This window comes from Mobula birostris, chromosome 6 (assembly GCF_030028105.1).
Source record: "Mobula birostris isolate sMobBir1 chromosome 6, sMobBir1.hap1, whole genome shotgun sequence".
Taxonomy (NCBI): domain Eukaryota; kingdom Metazoa; phylum Chordata; class Chondrichthyes; order Myliobatiformes; family Myliobatidae; genus Mobula; species Mobula birostris.
The window spans coordinates 178,576,225-178,596,623 of NC_092375.1; the positions used below are offsets into that span (position 1 = coordinate 178,576,225).

The 20,399-nt window shown below is 41.7% G+C and overlaps 1 protein-coding gene across 1 annotated transcript in view; it reads right to left on the bottom strand.

Annotated features, from left to right (window-relative positions):
- Positions 1-19,445, bottom strand: part of LOC140199612 (activin receptor type-1-like) — a 148,255-nt gene extending 128,810 nt beyond the window's left edge. Inside the window, exon 1 of the mRNA XM_072261970.1 lies at positions 19,397-19,445. The gene's annotated coding sequence lies outside the window, so the exon portion shown is untranslated. The remainder of the gene's footprint in view (positions 1-19,396) is intronic.
- Positions 19,446-20,399: the final 954 nt, after the last annotated feature.

The following is a 20,399-nucleotide window of genomic DNA, read 5'->3' on the forward strand; positions in this document are numbered from 1 at the left end:
AAAGCCATGTTGGCTGTCCCTCATCAGTCTCTGTCTCTCCAAATACTCCTATATCCAGTTCCTTAGAATACCCTACAATAACTTCTCCACTACTGATGCCAGGCTCACGGGCCTATAGTTTCCTGACTTACTCATACAGCCTTCCTTAAATAACGGAAAAACATTAGCTATTCTCCAATCCTCCAGCATCTCACCCATGGCTAAGGATGTTTTAATTATCTCTGCTAGGGCCCCTGAAATTTCTGGACTAGGCTCCCACAGGGTCCATGGGAACACCTTGCCAGGCCCTTGGGATTTATCCACCTTAATCTGCCTCAGGACAGCAAACACCCCTTCCTCTGTAATGTGTATAGGGTCCATGACCTCACTGCTGGATTGTCTCATATCTATAGACTCTGTGTCCATCTCCCAAGTAAATACAGATGCAAAAAAAAAATAATTTAAGATCTCGCACATATCTTTTCTCTCTTTGCATAGACTACCACTCTGATCTTCCAGGCGACCAATTTTGTCCCTTACTATCCTTTTGGTCTCAATATATCTGAAGAGGCCCTTAGAATTCCCCTTCACCTCGTCTGCTAGAGCAACCTCATGAGTTCTTTCAGCCCTCCTGATTTCTTTCTTAAATATTCTCTTGTATTTCTTAAACTCCTCAAGTACTTTATATGCCTGTCTACACCTGCTATGCACCTCCTTATTTTTCTTAACCAGGGCTTCAATATCTCTTGAAAACCAAGGTTCCAGAAGCCTGTTAACCTTGCCTTTTCTTCTGACAGCAACAGACAAACTCTGTACTCTCAAAAATTTCACTTGAATGCCTCACACCTAGCAATTATACCTTTGCCAGAAAACAACCTATCCCAATCCACACTTGCCAGATCCTTTTTGATACCATCAAAATCAGCCTTTCTCCAATTTAGAATCTCAACTCAAGAATCAGACCTATCCTTTTCCATAATTACCTTGAAACTAAAGGCGTTATTATCATGAGATGCAAAGTACTCCTTGACACAAACATCTGTCACCTGCGCCATCTCATTCCCTGATAGAAGATTAGTATTGCATTCTCTCTAGTTGGGACTTCTATGTACTGATTAACGAAACCTTCTTGAACACATTTGAAAAACTCTTAATCATCCAGCTGTTTTGCAGTATGGGTGCCCCAGCCAATATGTGTAAAGTTAATATCACCTGCTATCACGACATTATGTTTCTTACAACAATCTGCGATCTCTCTACAAATTTCCTTTTCCAAATCCTGAGGGCTGTTGGGTGTTCTATAATATAATCCCATTAACATTGACATACCTTTCTTAGTCCCCACTTCTATCCATTCCTGACCAAGCAGTGCTGTGACATCTTGCCTGACTAGTAATGCCACCCCTCTCCCTTTAACCCCTCCTGCTCTACCTCATCAAAGGCAACAGAACCCTGGAACACTGAGCTGCCAGTCCTGCCCCTCCTGCAAGCAAGTCTCACAAATGGCTACAATATCATAATTCCTCATGTTGATCCATGCCCTAAGATCATCCACCTTTCCAACAATGCTCCTTGTACTGAACTATATGCAGCTCAGAACATTGCTCCCATCATGCTCAACCTTTTGATTCCTGACTTTGTATGTAGGCTTAACGACATCTTTCTCCACAACCACTCCACTGACCGTTCTGGTGCTCTGATTCCCACCCCTCCCCCCACCCCGTGCGAACCTTCCCACATGGATATTAATCTCCTCCAGCTCAGGTGCAAACCGTCCCTTCTGTACGGGTCCCACATTCCCTGGAAGAGAGCCCAGTGATCCAAAAGTCTGAAGCCTTCCCTTATGCACCATCTCCTGAGCCCCGTGTTGAACTGTTTGATCACACTTAAGAAAGCTAAAGATCCCGGCACCCAACAAACTATCCAGGAGTTTCATTCTCATTCACAGAACCTCCTTTCTGTTCCCTTAACCAACAAATCCTTTATCACTACAGCTCACCTCTTCTTCCACCCTCACTGCCCCCCCTTCTGAGCCACAGAGCCATACTCAGTGCCAGAGACCTGACTGCTGTGGTTTTCCCCTGCCAGCTCCTCCTCCCCAACAGTAACCAATATGGTATACCTGTTTATGAGGAGAACAGCCACAGAGGTTTTCTGTACTGGATGTCTGTCATCTTTCTCCCTCCTGATGGTCACCCAGTTACCCATGTCCTGCATCTATGGAGTAACTGCCTCCTTATAGGTTCCCTCTTTTAACTCCTCAGCCTCGTGAATGATCCAGAGTTCATCCATTTCCAGTTCCAACTCCTTAACATGGTCTGTCAGAAGCTGCAGCTGGATGCACTTCTTGCAGGTGTGGTCCTCAGGGGCGTTGGAGGTCCCCTGCTTTCCCACTTTCTGCAAGAGGAGCATTCCACTATCCTGTCTGGCATCCCCACTGCTCTAAATGTACAATATGAAAGGGAGAATAAATAACAAAAAAAAATCTACCTACAGCCTAAGCCTCTCTTCCCCAAAACCTCAACTCCCCACTTATACAATGGCACTCCACTTAAAGCTAGCTTCTTTTTTATTGGTCCTTGCCAAGGGCTTAATTATGCACAATCCCATATCTCCTCGGGAACAGAGACGTGCAAAATGAGCCGACTGCCCCTGCTCACTTCTTTTAAACTCCTCTCCCTCTACGCAATTTGATGAATCCTTGGGACTGTGGCACACAAGATGTGCCAACTGTCCCCATTTGTTTCTTTTAAACATTCTCCTCCTCTATGCAATCCGATGACTCCTTGGAAATATGGCATGCAAAATGTGCCAACTGCCCCCACTTACTTCTTTTAAACTCTCTCTCCCTCTACGCAATCTGATGATTCCTCAGGGCGGGTGATTTGTTGAAAGTTGGTATGTGGGATACAGAAACAACAGGAATTCTGCAGATGCTGGAAATTCAAGCAACACACATAAAAGTTGCTGGTGAATGCAGCAGGCCAGGCAGCATCTCTAGGAAGAGGTGCAGTCGACGTTTCAGGCCGAGACCCTTCGTCAGGACTAACCTGACGAGTTAGTCCTGACGAAGGGTCTCGGCCTGAAACATCGACTGCACCTCTTCCTAGAGATGTGGGATACAGAGTTTGGATGTTCATATTTATAGATGGTGGCAGATAAAAGACGGTTTGAAAGACTAAGAGCAGAGTTACCTAGAAGTAACAAGGCTACTTTGATTGTTATTGTTATTCCTCTCGGCACCTTGTGACACATCAGGCAGGAACCTTGCCGTTTCTTTTGCAGATTGTCAGTTTTTTATGAGGTTGAGTTGCTAGCCTGATGCTCAACCTAGCACAGGTGGGAAGTGTGCAAGGAGCCACTGAATTCAAACTCAGGACCACTCAGCTCGAAGTCCAGTGCTGATGCCACTGCACCACCAGCCTGTCACAGATGTATTGTAAAGGATTAATCTTTATGCTTGTCAGTTGTCTCACTACTACTGTGGCCTTGAATGTAGCAGAACTGACTACAGGAGCATTGATTACTACTATCGAAATACGGCATGAGAATGCAATACTGTCGGAACATCCATGGGAACATGATGAACACAACCAGTGGGACTTGCGACGAGTGCTGACTCTGTGGTTTGAGATGGTGCTATGTATTGGTCCACTTAATGCAGCATTTCATGTCAGTGTGAACAGCATAAAATAGAGCAATCGGTTGGCTTGAGGTTAGTTGGTTCGGGCTGGTTGTGAACAGACCACAGAACGTGTAGTATGCTGAAGTGAGAGGGACCCGCACATGCCTAGATAAGTATTTTAATGCTTGCTCTTTTCTGCCCTAATTAATGAAGTTTTGTCTTTCGAAGTAGATAATTGGTGTTGGTGTTTTTCTGTCTCATCGAGTCAGATCTGAGAACCTATTGTTTTAACGAAACAAGATTAAACTTTCCACAGTAGATAAATTTTAAACAAGAGCAAAAACCAACATGCATGGATATAGAAGTAGATTACCTTGATGTGGGAATAGATAAATGGTTTGTAGTTCAGGTGGTAAACTACAGTACTTGATTGTATCATGGAATAGAGTTTATAGCAAAGGCAAAAGACAATGGCATTATCCTTTCAAAAGTTGCTAAATGATAAGTAATAATGATAAATTTGAGACGATAACATAGGGTCGAGAGAGGTAGAAATAGACCTTGTTGTTGCTAGCTTGCAAGCTGAACCTGAAAGGTTTGGGAAAATGTCACTGAAGATCAATGTAGACATGAGATATATGGGGCATACAATTCTTGAGGAACTGTACAGGAAGAAGGAAAAACACCGTAAATTGATCCATCTATGACCAAATAGGTAGGAGTGAAAAGAGCACTAGGGAAAAAAAAAGACTAAGTAATTCTTGTTACTGAAGATGTGAAGCCATACAGATCTGAAGCCTTTGAAAGTTGTATGCATGGATGCAAAATTTCCAGGTAGGAGTGAAAAGAGCACTAGGGAAAAAAAAAGACTAAGTAATTCTTGTTACTGAAGATGTGAAGCCATACAGATCTGAAGCCTTTGAAAGTTGTATGCATGGATGCAAAATTTCCAAATTGCCATTAAAGTTCATTTTCAGGCAGCAAGCATTTGAATTTTATTTAATCTGGCAGGGTGGATGTCAAGGCTATGGTAAGGTAGAGGAGTGGGAAGAAATTACTTTGAATCACTGCTGAAAAAGAGGCTCTTATCATGCAAGTTGCTGACTGATAGCGCTTAATCCTAGAGCTCAAAGTTAAGGGTGTACAGAGGCCTCAACCTCCATGCAACCCATTACTCCCTGAACATGACGCAGTCATTGTAAATGTTGCTCAGAACCTGAATTACCTGCTTCTTACAGTACAAGGCAATGCTCTGCTGGAATGCATGATTAATGTTGTGCTGTCATCTGGCATGTATTCGGAGAAAAGCGATTGTCTAATGCCACTCTCTGGAAACTTGGAGGGGCATTCTGTTTTACAACATAATAACATTATGGCACACACAAAAACTTCCAAAGTCTTTGCTTTCTACCCAATGCTAAGATAAATATTCACCAAGTAAAATCCTTTCAAACTAAAGATATAGTCGTCTCCTAGGGAAGTGCTCTGACATGACAAGTGTGTTGATGGCTTCTGTCACGTGCAATAAGTAACAGAATGAATTCCAAGCAGCAGGCACCCTGATTCTGTTCTGAATGCCCAAATGGTCGCTTTACAAAATAGAAGCTCTGAAAATTACAGAAAAACAGGGAGACCCAGAGAGAAGCTGAAAATGGTCAAATAACTTGGGAAGGCCAGGGACGCAGAGGAGATGCTCTTAAATACAAAACATTATCAATATTCTGAAGTTCCTGAGCCTGCGAAGCAGCCAGTTAAGTGGAGAGAATGGCCACTAGAGAAGGTAAGTGGCAGGAAGTAATGGCCAGGTATGCCTGGGAGAACTTTGGCTAAAAGGGCAAGTGCTGGAGGCCTGAGAAGGAGACCATGGTCTTCTTTAGAGGGCTTGGGAAGACCTTCTATTTCCTGTGATCCACATGAAGTGATGAAAGAGCCATTAAATGTGAGGAGTCAGAAGCCTCACTTGCTTTACCACTACTCCTCAATAGGACACTGAGATGCTTCGATAATTGACAGCCAATAAAAGGTGATGTTTTCATAGATGCATGTGTATAAGGGTGGAGTGGGGATGAGATGCCATCCCATTTATTATTTAACCCTTCTCTCCATCCCTATACCGTCTGAGAATTGAATTGACTTTATTTCTTACATCCTTCACATACATGAGGAGTAAAGATCCGTACATATGTACAACAGGACAGTCAATGTAGCATAGAAATACAATTGTATCGGTGTAAATTAATCAGTCTGATGGCCTGAGGAAGAAGCTGTCCTGGAGCTTGTTGGTTTTGGCTTTAACGCTGTGGTACCGTTTCCTGGATGGTAGCAGCTGGAACAGTTTGTGGTTGGGGTGACTCGGATCCCTAATGATCTTTCAGGCCCTTTTTACTCACCTATCTCTGTAAATGTCCTAAATAGTGAGTAGTTCACATCTACAGATGTGCTGGGCTGTCTGCACCACTCTCTGCAGAGTCCTGTGATTGAGGGAAGTACAGTTCCCATACCAAGCAGTGATGCAGCCAGTCAGGATGCGCTCAATTGTGCCCCTGTAGAAAGTCCTTAGGATTTGGGCAATCATGCCAAACTTCTTCAACCCTGAGGTGAAAGAGGTACCGTTGTGCTTTGTTCACCACACAGCCAGTATGTAGACCATGTGAGACCGTCGGTGACATGGATACTGAGAAACTTAGAGCTGTTCACCCTCTCAACCCCAGATCCATTAATGTCAATAGGGGTTAGTCTGTCTCTATTCCTTCTGTAGTCCACAACCAGCTCCTTTGTTTTTGCAACATTGAGGGCGAGGTTGTTTACTTGACACCACTGTGTCAGGGTGATGACTTCTTCTCTGTAGGGTGCCTCGTTATTATTTGAGATAAGGCCAATCAATGTAGTATGGTCGGCAAATCTAATTAGCAGATTGGAGCTGTGGGAGCAACACAGTCATGGTACACAAAGAGTAAAGGAGGGGGCTTAGGACACAGCACTGAGGAGCTCCTGTGTTCAGAGTCAGACTGGGGACAGGTCAACATTGAACAACTGTTAATACTAAAGTTGCTGCTCCTTTATATAAAACAAATGTGAAATTATAAATATATAGTATCTGGGAAATAGCTTAAAGCAGTCCAGCCCCATTATGGATTTGACTGCCAATGACAAGTTATATTCTCTTCATACATATTGGGTTCCATATCTGTCTGCAGCAGGTAACACAGAGCAAATACAACAGAACATCTAAATCTGTTTCCATAATCATTGCTTCGTAAAGAAGTTCAGACATTTGACCCTAAGTTGCATAATGGCATCTTCTTCTTCCCCCACTACTTCACGATGATTCTCACATTCTTCAAATTTTCTAAGAGGTCCCACCTATTCAGAAGATACATTTAACAACCTCTTGCAGCACCTAGAAGAAGCCAATCAATTCCAGTCAAAACAGATTCTGAGTTTCAATTAGTAACATTGATGTTTCTTCAATATTGCTCCAAACACAATCAAATTCCTGTAATGCACAATTACCCATTCAGACACTGCTGTCAAGGAGAATCACTGGGTTTTCTGGAAAGTGAATTTACGTCCTGACTGTATTATCAAATTTAAATGTTTCTATAGATGCAACTATTAAGTTTTTGGAAAATGGGGAAAAACTTACATAAATTAACAGCTATGTTTTATAGGTATGAACCAAATACTTTTTTTCCATACATATACATTTTATTAATTTAAGAATGTTGATTTGGATATTTGCAACAGCTCAGATCACCTATGGCAGCAGTTAGTTTGGTAGCATAGATAAGATTGATAGAATTACAATGTCCATTTTAATGTAACTACCACATCTGCACACAATCCTGCACGTGCAGGGGAGCTGCATGGCCTCAGTCGTAGTGAGAACTAGGCCACAAGTAGCGGTGTTGCCTGTGTACAGCCGCCAGAAGGGAGGCGTCAAAGCCTGTGCGCTCCACCAGGGGAGTGTAACTCGGCATCCACACTGGAGTCGGTGTGAACCCCACAGTATTTGTTCGCAGAAGACAGGAGGTATTGCAGTTGACTACAGATTTCCGTGGCATTCATAGACTCAGGGCTTCAAGCCACAATGTCGCCTGTTTAGAGCCTCCAGGAGAGAGGTATCAGAGCCAGCACACTCCACTATGGGCAGTATGGCGGGCATCAGTGCAGCTTCCAGCAACCTCTCGGCAGAAGACAAGCCGTCTTGTGGTCAGCTGCAGATTTCTGCGGCATTCATGGACACTGGGTACGCACTATTTTGTTTTGCTTGGCTGTACTCTACTGATATCTTACATGTGTTTGCTATCTTGTACCTGCTACGTGTGCTTTATGCTGTGCGACTGCTGGTACTGTGTTTCACACCTTGGCCCCAGAATAACACTGTCTCGTTTGGCTGTATTCATCGGTATTCATATATCATTGGATGACAATTAAACACAAATTGATTTGAATTTGTGAAATAAAAACAGGGTCTTTCTAATCATCCTGAAAGATTTACTTCCATTGCTGTCACTACCAAAACATCATTTATGCTTTTTTTTAAACTTGTGCAATAAAATACAAACATTTGTAGCTGTTGTTTTTGCCTGTAAAATAAAAAGTATTTATTGGTTGTAAGATGATTTGGAAATTCCTGTGAATTAATGTACACAACCAAGTTTGTTGATTTACTAATATGAAGTTTGAGGTGTATTTAGTGGCAAAGATACAATTAACCCTAATGATACTGAAAAACACATTTTTGTGTCTATATTTCCTCAATTAGCTGTTCTAACACAATGACGAAGAAAAAACTCTACATCAGAATTTACAGAGTTATTGTTTCAGGCAACACATATCAAAGTTGCTGGTGAACGCAGCAGGCCAGGCAGCATCTCTAGGAAGAGGTACAGTCGACGTTTTGGGCCGAGACGTCGATTGTACCTCTTCCTAGAGATGCTGTCTGGCCTGTTGCGTTCACCAGCAACTTTGATGTGTGTTGCTTGAATGTCCAGCGTCTGCAGAATTCCTCGTGTTTAAGAGTTATTGTTTCATGTTTATACTTTGCTTTAGAATACATGACCATTCAATGGAAATTGCTCGTGAAGTTGGTGTAGTCTGATTGTAATTCCGATGGATAGAAGATGTAGCAAGACATATTTCAAATTCTTGCAATATATAATTATGAAATAGAATAACATCAAGAATGCAAGCAAAGGAATGTGAGTGGATAAAGTTAACAATATATGTCTGTCAGTTTTGTCTAGACAATGACACTCTTGAATAGGTGATTGTAATCTAGGATTCTTCCTGTCCCACCCAATTACTCAGCCCTTTGGTGCTTCATTTTTTAAAATTTTTACCAGAATGGATTTCACCATATATCAAAGTACATTTATTATCAAAATAAGTATAATTTATACAAACTAAGGACTTGTCTTCTCACAGGCAACCACAAAACAAAGAAACCAAATAGAACCCATTAAAATAAAACAAGACCATCAAACACCCAACATGCAGAGAGAAAAAAAACATGCAAACAATAAAAGTAAGCAAATAGCATCCAGAACTGAAGTTCATAAAGTGAGTCCACACTGTGATAGCTGCAGGCCACAGCCACAATTCGGTGAAGAGATGAGTAAACCTCACGGACCAGCGAGCAGACTTTCAATCAGGCAATCAGAAAATTGGACCAGGTAATACACCTGAAGCGTTTCCCCTGTCAGGCATGTACCAAGTTAATTACCAATCACGCAGCACATATTTCCACCAGTGCTAACGTATACTGGAGCCAAAAGTTCCACACGACAACCATCATTGCACAGCTTCAGTAGAATGAGAACAAATCATGTTAGCTTGTTCCTTTTCTCATTATACAGTATTTGGGAGCACTCTTCTGATGTTGGCTGCAGGGTGTTCAAATACAAGTATGTGATACAACTACGTGCATTTTTCTCATCATTTAGCTGCTGAGATATTCATTCCATGGGCATATCAGCAGTGACACCACTGGTAGCAAAATCTTGAAGACTAGAAATGTTGTTATATTCATTACTGACCTTTGAGAATGTTTGTGAAATTGGGGCAGGACGTACAAATATGCTCATCTGTGAAAATCTTACTTCTACAAAGTCGTCAGAGATATATTCTATCAAGAGCTCTCTGAAGAAAAGTGCAGGAAAATTTCTAAAGTATACGCCTGCAAGTAGGTAATCTGGGAACTCCTTGTAGGCTCTTGTCTTCTCCACAGCAGCTACAATGCATATTGTTACTTTGGGAAGTGGGTGTTTGAGGACAGAAATGTTCTTTAGATTTTTACACAGCAAGGTGTAATCAGCTGTATTCCTGTTTTAAAACCAGTTTCTTGTTTTTTTTTAAAGCGGGAGACCAAAATAAGTGAAATTCAAATGTGCAACCTTCATTCCAAATTCACATTTTAAAAAACTTATGAACGCTGAAAAGAGTGGGCAGTTTACCAAAAGCAAATAACACAAGAGTGGACATGTTAAAATAAGTGACATTCCTGCATTTGCATTGGATGAATGAATATCATATTGCATGAAAGTCTGAACAGAAAATCCATTTAAAGCCCAAAGTTGACACTGAATACTCAAGATGTTCTAGAAAATTGTTGGATTTTTATATTAAAACTGACCATTTCAATACATTCTAATTAAATGAAGTTTACTTTTATTTTTGAAGCATAGGGAGGCAATGTATGGATTTTGTGCTGAACCCTTATTTAGAATTCACTCTCTTTCATTCATTTCCACGTGGCACAAGTTCACAATGATGCCTGGCCCATTAATTGTTAGTTCACATGCAAATGTCAGATCATTCATTCACAGATGACTCATTGGATTTGACTGTGTTAATTAGAATATTTAAAGGTATTTCAAATTGTGCAGTATAGGTGTAATGTACGGCACTTAAGGTAAGGGACAACAGGAGACTTGGTGTGCCCTAAGAAATGGAGTCTTGAATACAATGTAATATAAAGCCTGCAGTGTTTTGAGGGGCTGTTCTAAATAATACATACCAATTTTCACAAGTACCATAACCCTGAAAGCAGGGTCTATGTGACTCCATACCAAATGGTATGGAGGTACCAAAGCACAGGATTAGAAAATGCTGCTGAGGGTCATAGACACAGCCAGATCCATCATGGGCACCAGCCTACCCACCATCGAGGACATCTTCAAAAGGCAATGTCTCAAGATGGCGGCGAGCTGTGGTCTCTGTCAACATCTTGGCCCAATTTATTTTATTTTTTTAGGTTCCTAGAGATGGTTCTGGGAACAGAGGGTTGAGTTAGGGGTTAAGCTAGGGTTTAGGGACAGGGATTGAGGGGGTTTAAAGGTCAGTCTGAGTCTAGGGCTCCACTCTGCATTCGAAGGCCAGTGGACATACAGTATAGCCATTGTCCAACGGTAGATGTTGGGCCAGCATGTGTTATGGAGGAAGACCACAGGTCAGCGAGAACCCCTGGTTGGCAGGTCCTGGAGTTGGAGGTCCATGAGGGCAGGAAGCACAAGCCCCCCAGGTACACTAGCCTACAAGACCGGAATTCTAGGACTGAAGTAGAAGATCCTGTCATCAGCGAGCTGGAGTTTGAGGTCTGGAGTTCAGAGTCCCATCGTCGGCATCCGGTGTTCCAGGCCTGGAGTATGGGGTCCCGTCATCAGCGAGTTGTGGGGTTGATATCGAAGATCAAAGCCCAAAGGTTGGTTGGAAGTCTGGAAGTCAAGGCCTGATGGCCAAATGTGTGAATCCACTGAAGGTGTTGGTGGCCCAATGTCTGCGAATCCACTAGAGGCTGAAGACCTGAAGGCAGCCTGTCCTGGGGTTGGATGACTGTCCTTGTGTGTGAGTGGGTGGGTGAGAGGGAGGTTTGCCCTTATTAGTCTGAGGTCATTTTTTCTGTTGTTGCTGCTTGTGTTGGCTCTGCTGAACATTACAGGCATATGGTGTTGGCTCCAGAATGAATGGCGACACTTATGAGCTGCGCCCAACTCATGCTCAGCCTGTGTTGGTTGTTAACACAAATGACACATTTCATTCTATGTTTCAATGAATATGGGATAAATAAATCTGAATCTGAAACAAGGTCAGCATTCACCATGAAGCACCGTTCATGATATGCCCTCTTCTCATCACTACCATCAGGGAGGAGGATTAGGATCCTGAAGGTGAACACTCAATGTTTTAGGGACAGCTTTTTCCCTTCCATCATCAGATTTCTGAATGGTCCATGGACCCATGAACACTACCTCACAGCTTACAAGAAGATGAATCTCAATGTACTATATGGTAACATATACTAATTTTGATAATACATTTTACTTGGACTATTTTGCTCTCTTATTGCACTTATAAAAAATATATTCCTATTATAGCTCATAGTAATTTTTCATGTATTGTACTGTACTACTGCCACAAAACAACAAATTTCATGATGTGTCAGTGATTAATGAACCTGATTCTGATATGCCCAAAGTTGGTGTGGGTTAAAAGTGCTACTTATTAATCTCACAAATGCTTGCAATATATTTCTCAACATTTTTTCCAAATCCCTCTTGACAGCCATAACGGGACCTGCATACCTTGTAGTGTGTTTAATATTTCAGCAATATTTTAGTAATCTTGTGTGTGTGTGTATGTGTGTGTGTATATATATATATATATATATATATATATATATATATGGTGTATGGGGTGTCAGGGAGGGGTAGCACCTCTGGTGGGGGACTATGTCGCGTCCTTTTCAGGGCAGTTAGTCCACCTTTGGTCCCCACCTGGCACTCAGCTCTCACCTGTGGCTCCCCGTAGCTGTTTGCATGCGACAGCGGCCACACCCCGGGCAACGGCTTCAACAAGCTGGCTAAACCAGGTGAAGGTAGCCGACGGGTCTCAAACCCTCAGTGAGATAGGGAGTTGTCTATCCCAGCATGTGAAGGCAGACTCCGGCAGATTGAGCGGACGAGACCGATGGAAGGTCCAACGGTCAAGAAGGCGGTCTGTGCAAGTGTCGTGGAACGTGTAGAGCAGGACAAGACACAGAAGACGTCCTGGTCATCCACTGCGCCTAGTCCCATCCCCAGCCGTCTAGACTCTGTCTTGCCACTGGACCCAGATGGGAATTGGGAAGAGAGAGTGAGGCTGACGCTGCGCAACTCTCCCTCACTTAAATCCAAATCACGCGCTGGTCTCAACACCATCATTATGGTGTCGAGGTCCTCATCGACGTCAACGATGGACGAACAACAACAACACATATATATATATATATATATATATATATATATATATATATATAAGTTGATTAAGCATTCTTGTTTGTTTAAATATTTCAATGATGGATTATATGTATAAATATGTGAATTGCATATGTCATCACACTACCATGTGATATGTACACACCTTGCTTAAAAATAAAGAACAAACTTAAAGCTCATATCTCTCAGCTCTCTTGTTTTTCTTTGAATCAGGTTAATGTTTCGAAGTTACAAAGCATAACACATATGACATCTGCAAGCAACCATTCCCAAATGCATGTTGTGTAAAAAGGTTTCTTCGTCATGTAACTGTTAGTTCTTTTCCTTTTATTTTATACTTTAGTCCTTAATTTTTTCATCCTCCCGTTATCCACTCTCTTCAGTCCCTTTATCATGTTATTTTCCATCAGATCTTCCCTCAGCATTTCCCTCTACAAAGAAAACATGCCCCGCCTCTCTACATTGTGGATCATGGAACCAATCAGGGAAAAGCCTATTTAAGATCTTTTCATGCTTAAGAGTGATCATAATGTAATAGGATTTTGTGATTTGAGAATAGGATATTTAGACCTGAAGCTCCTTTAATGAAGATAATTACAGAACTATTAAGGCAGAAAGAGCTGGCTAAAATAGATTAAATGATAAAACAGTATATGTGCAGAGGTAAATTTTATATTTGTCAATAATAACCTTAAAGACTTCATTCCTTGGAATGTAGAAGACTGAGAAGAGATTCGATAGAGGTATGCAAAATTATGAGGGGTATACATAGGGGAAGTGCAAGCAGGCCTTTTCCACTGAGGTTGGATGGGACTACAACTAGGAGTCATGGATTAAGTGTGAAAGGTGAAAAGTGAAATGGTAAGGCACTGAGGAGTGCAGTGGAACAGAGGGATCTGGGAATACAGATACAAAATTCCCTAAAAGTGTCGTCACAGGTAGATAGGGTCGTAAGGAGAGCTTTTGGTACATTGGCTTTTATTAATCGAAGTATTGAGTATAAGAGCTGGAATGTTATGATGATGTTGTATAAGGCATTGGTGAGGCCGAATCTGGAGTATTGTGTTCAGTTTTGGTCACCAAATTACAGGAAGGATATAAATAAGGTTGAAAGAGTGCAGAGAAGGTTTACAAGGATGTTGCCGGGATTTGAGAAACTCAGTTACAGAGAAAGGTTGAATAAGTTAGGACTTTATTCCCTGGAGCGTAGAAAAATGAGGGGAGATTTGATAGAGGTATATAAAATTATGATGGGTATAGATAGAGTGAATGCAAGCGGGCTTTTTCCACTGAGGGAAGGGGAGAAAAAAACCAGAGGACATGGGTTAAAGGTGAGGGGGGAAAAGTTTAAAGGGAACATTAGGGGGGGGCTTCTTCACACAGAGAGTGGTGGGAGTATGGAATGAGCTGCCAGACGAGGTGGTAAATGTGGGTTCTTTTTTAACATTTAAGAATAAATTGGACAGATACATGGATGGGAGGTGTATGGAGGGATATGGTCCGTGTGCAGGTCAGTGGGACTAGGCAGAAAATGGTTCGGCACAGCCAAGAAGGGCCAAAGGGCCTGTTTCTGTGCTGTAGTTTCTATGGTTATGGTTTCTATGGTATGGTTTAAGGGGAACACACAGGGTAACTTCTTCACTCAAAGGGTTGTGAGAGAGTGGAACAAGCCACCAGCACAAGTGGTACATGCGAGCTCTATTCCAGTGTTTAAAAGAGGTTTGGAGATGTAATTCGATGGTATGGCTATGGTGTATGTGCAGGTCGATGGGAGTAGGCAGTTTAAATTCTTTTATCTTTGTTAATGCCAGCGATTCTAACTACTCTGCATTGCAGATAAAAGCTCCTGATCTTGCTGGAGATCTCATCTTCACTGAAGAGTGGACAGGGTTGAAGCCATTACAGGCATTTAAGGATTAAAAAAGAAGCCACTTGCAGCCAAACCTGCAGTCAGTAAATGAATGGCAAAAACAGGAACACACATAAAAGTTGCTGGTGAATGCAACAGGCCATGCAGCATCTACAGGTACAGTCGACGTTTTGGGCCAAGACCCTTCGTCAGGACTAACCGAAGGAAGAGCTAGTAAGAAATTTGAAAGTGGGACGGGGGAGGGGGAGGGGGAGATCCAAAATGATAGGAGAAGACAGTAGGGGGTGGAATGGCGCCAAGAGCTGGACAGTTGATTGGCAAAAGGGATATGGGAGGATCATGGGACAGGAGACCTAGGGAGAAAGAAAGGGGGAGGGGGGAAGCCCAGAGATTGGGCAAGGAGTATAGTGAGAGGGACAAAGGGAGAAAAAGGAGAGAGAAAAAAAAAGAATACATATATATATAAAATAAATAAATAATGGATGGGGTACGAGGGGGAGGAGGGACATTAACGGAAGTTAGAGAAGTCGGTGTTCATGCCATCAGGTTGGAGGCTACCCAGACAGAATATAAGGTGTTCTTCCTCCAACCTGAGTGTGGCTTCATCTTGACAGTAGAGGAGACTGTGGATATATATATCTGAATGGGAATGGGACGTGCAATTAAAATGTGTGGCCACTGGGAGATCCTGCTTTCTCTGGCGGACAGAGCGTAGGTGTTCAGCAAAACTGTCTCCCAGTCTGTGCCAGGTCTCGCCAATATATAAAAGGCCGCATCAGGAGGACCGGACGCAGTATATCATCCCAGCCGACTCACAGGTGAAGTGTCTTCCCCCTCGTACCCCATCCGTTATTTCTTTATTATATATATATTCTTTTTTTCTCTCTCTCCTTTTTCTCCCTCTGTCCCTCTCACTATACTCCTTGCCCATCCTCTGGGCTTCACCCCTCCCCCTTTCTTTCTCCCTAGGCCTCCCGTCCCATGATCCTCTAAAACCCTTTTGCCAATCAACCGTCCAGCTCTTGGCTCTATCCCTCCCACTTTCAAATCTCTTACTAGCTCTTCTTTCAGTTAGTCCTGACGAAGGGTCTCAGCCCAAAACGTCGACTGTACCTCTTCCTATAGATGCTGCCTGGCCTGCTGCGTTCACCAGAAACTTTTATATGTGTTGCTTGAAATTCCAGCATCTGCAGATTTCCTCGTGTTTGCAGCAAAAACAGGAAACAAAAATTGGGTCCATTTCGACCTGGTATTCCTGTGACAGAAAAAAAAATCATACTCCAAATGTCAGTATGAACCAATGATTTAACATGGGAGAATGGGTTGTTTTTTTCCCTGCCCTTGGCTGACCCCCTGCATAGGATAAGCTATATTATTTTAAAAAAGGAGTTAATGTTTCAGGTTGGAGCTACTTTGTCAGAATTAATATTTGACCTGAACTGTTAAAATTGTTTTTCTTTCCCCAAATGCTCTCCATCCTGTTGAGTGTTTATGTGCTTTGTAATTCCAATTTCCAGCTTTTGATTTTCTTCTGCTGCACAGGATGAGCACTTGATCACATCTTTGCCATAAGGGGGAGCTCAATGCTATCAGAAAGCAAAATTCTGTGGCTCTGTACAGTTATAGTCTACTTAAGGGGAATGGAGCTCATTTTTTAAATACATACTTCTGGCTTTCAAAGACTGAGGTCTTTTCGGCTTGTTTTATTCAGGCCTTTTTGTAAGAATTATCCTTTATATGATGGTTGCTGAGGTGATGTTGGTCCAATTCATTTGCTATTGTCCCATTAAATTGGGCATTTTGATTCGTAATTGGTTGAAGCATTTGGCATGTCACCAAAAACGTGTTGTTTGCAACTCATAGTGACACCATTTGGAAGATGAGCTGTTTGTTCTGAATAGAGATGTGGCTTATTTTAAAGTCTTGACAATAGTGAGACAACAGTGGCTTCACAAGCAGAGGGGTGGTGAATTCTGCAGCAGGACAATGACAGTAGGAGCTGGCAACAGTGTGACTGAATTTGGAGCTCATGCATGGGCATTACAAACACAGCAATCCAGAACTTGGCTGGCCAATCAGTGTTAAGTTTTTCCAATTGAAATTGAATTCAGAGTCCAGCAAGGATTACCAATAATTCCCCAACACTGATACTGGAGAATCTGCCTCAAACAGTTTTTCCATCAATTTGAAAGAAAAGTGACAAAAGGGATCAAGGTAAATGTTGCATAATTTAAATATCTTCAAGTATTTGCATTTAAATGTTTAAAATTTTTTTCTTATTAAAGTAATTTTCAATGTGTTTCCTGTTTATGTAGGTTTTTGAGAGAGTTTAGAAACATTCGAAGTTTTGGACAAGATTCACAGCTAAGCCTGTATCTTCAGTGGTTTAATGCATAGAGGTTGTACTAGTGACCCCCTACTGAACCCAGCAACACTTGGCAGCTTTTACACACAAAACGCCTGCTCTATACAGAGCTTTACCATTGACGATCACTCTTCAGGAAGCTGACACTGAAAAGTTAAGTCTGGATGTGATACAGGTCTGCAATAAGCATGGGAAACCCCAGAAATTCTTGGGGGAAGTATTTTATTATGTCAATAAATATTCTCTATCAGCTAATTAGCCAAGAAAAGGGGTAAAAAGCCTTAAAGAAGGTACCAGGGCCCACAATCAGGCACAGCTTGTTTAGTTGATGGAGCCAGCCAAACCAAAAGAACTAAAAGTAGTTCTTAATGAAAGCAGAGTGGGAGGAGGTGCTGTTAGTCTAGCCAAAAATTGAAGAAGAGATGGCTGGAAGTTAAATTCCTGACAACTTGGAATGAAGCACTGAGCTCCAAGCTGCCAAGATTTGTTACAGATGTCAGGGTCCCACAGTCTCTGAGGCCTACAAATCATGAGAATAATGTTCAGCTTTACATGAGAGAAAACTAGTATGAAAAGGATAAATGAGAAAGTCCACTCAAAAAGTTGGATTGAAATCCTTCAATGAAGGGGCATTTCGTAAAGGGAATTTGTGAAATTAATGTAGACTTTTTAAGTGCAATCATTCATTATAAATGATGTAAATGATTTTCTGCAAGAGACATACTCTTCAAATCACATTCAAAGTTCAATTAGAATCAGATTCAAAATTTGTTGTTTTCTGACAGCAGTATAGTGCATACTTAACAAACTACCATAGGTAACAATAATTTTAAAAATAATAATCTGTGATGAGGTAGAATAGCAAAGTGGTGATCATGAGTTTGTGGACCATTCAGAAATCCAATGGCAGGGGGAAGAAAATATTCCTAAATTTTTTGAGTGTGGGTCTTCAGGCTCCAGTACCTCCTCCCTCTTGGTAGTAATGAGAAGAGGGCATGACATTGAAAGTGGAGTTTTTTTGTAATGGTGTGAGGACATTGGAAAAGAGTTCCCAGGTAAGTTATTAATGAACTCCCAGAAGAAGATATATTATTATGCCCTAATAGGTTGAGGTGAACATTAATAAACTTCATGCAGGGCTCTGCAGGATAATGTAGCTGACTGGCAGAGTTACAAGAAAATACTTCAGTTCAACTACTGAGGTTAGGGAGCTGTGGTTCTGGGGTATGTATATTTACTGCGGGTTGAACAAATTCCCAATAGGTCTGAAGACTAGCTCCAATCCTATAAAATGCTTATTGAAAATGGGGTGCAATAACACGTACAGAAAGACTGAGAAAAGTGGGGTAATAGTACAGGCTTGTTAGGCACGTATCTTTACAGAGATTAGTTAGTATCATGGCTTGTATGCTGTTGTGAAGCAAACAACTTACAGCAGGCAGCCAAGTCTGAGGAGGGTGTTCCACAGTCCCTCTCAATTTATGAAGTCAAAGACTTAAATGAGATCAAGGAAGGGTATACTTAGTGGTGGTGCTGCTTCCTGCAATTTTTTTGTAAGTGTCATTTGGTAATGATCACATTGTGGTTCTGGCAGCAGTTCCTCAGCTTTTGGAGAAAGTGGTTAAGAAAAATACCAGTGATGACCACAGAGACTCCCCACTAATTACCAGTCCGCTTGCCTCCTTTCTTAAAGATTGTCACAATTACGACATAACCAAGCTCCTGGATACATCCTATCTGAGGAGGCTGTGGATTTGTGACTAAAGTACTTCATCACAGTGTTTTGGAATTTCAGCAGGAGGGCAAACTGCTCCCAAGATCTTGGTATTTTTAACCTGGTGAAGGGCAAGGCTAGCTGGTTTAGGGAACTCTGGTTAATGAAAGATATTAAGGCTCTAGTTAAGAAAAAGAGGGAGGCAGATACTGCACACAAGCAAACAGGAACTAGTGAATCTCATAAGTACAAATGCAGGGGTGCAGCTAAGAGAGAAGTTATGTCAAGGTCACTAGCGAGCTCAAGTGCAGGAATCACAGAGACTTTGGCAATTCAACCAAAACAAAAGACTCATTACAGAATCTAACAAGAACTCAGACAAAGCAATAACCCCCAAAGACAACAACTACAAATTCCTGTGCTAATTCAACTACCTCAAATAGAATAAAAGTGATAAATACAAACAGCGTTTAACTATCCCCAAGATACCAAATGAGGCACCTGCAAAACAAAGTGAAAAACCAGATATAGTCCAAAGAGAAACCATTAAACATAAAAGGTAATCAATCCAAGGAACAGAGCATACCTGTTAATTCCTGACCAGTGTTTCTTCGTTAATCCCTGTTGCAGTTCCCTGAGACACCTGCCATTACCCTTCCATTACCGGCACCTGCTGGGACTGCTTAAAAACAAGGCCGCTCCCACTCTCTCTCTTCCATTCTGCAGCCAGCACTACCACACCAAACGTTACCTTTTCCCCTTTTACGTTAACTTTAATTTAATAAATATCTTTTGTTTCTAATTCCTGTTGTGGCCTGACTCCTTCATGTCACTTCCTGAGAGCCGAGGTTGTGACATTACCCACGAGATTACACAGGGAAAATACAATCACATACTAACTGAAAAAAGAATCTTTTGTTTTTTTTAAACAATCCCTGGTTGTGACAAGCTAAGAGGGCAAAAGAGCAAATGAGAGGATCTTGCAAGAAAAGTGAGTCAAAATCCCAAGAGATTCTATACGTATAAGATGTATATTAAGAGTAAATGGATGGCTAGGGCAAGAATTAGGTCAACATGCCGCCAGTGTGTGAAACCAAAGGAAATGAGTGAAATTTCAATGAATATTTCCCCTCATTTTTTATTGTGAAGAAAATGATGGAAGCTAAAGAAACGGAGGGAATTTGGACAAGATGGAAATTTAGCAAGGTGGAGGTGTTGAAGGCTTTCCAGCAAGAGAAGAAATTATGGAAGCAGAAATTTTTGCTTTATCTCTGGCTACAGGTGAGATTCTGGATGACTGGAGAGTGATGAATGCGGTACCATTGTTTAAAATGGGTAGCAAAAAACCAAGCCAGGAAATGACAGGCCAATTAGTCTGACATCAATGCTGAGGAACAAGATCTACAAATATTTGGGAAGACAGGATCTCATTCAGAACAGTCAGCATGACTTTGTGTATGGGAAGTCATGTCTAACAAATCTATTGGAGTTCTTTGAGGAAGAGAGTAGATGTGGATAGGGCACTGGATGTTGTCTTGGCCTTTGACAAGGTCCATCATGGAAGGCTAATCTGGAAGGTTAAGTTTCAT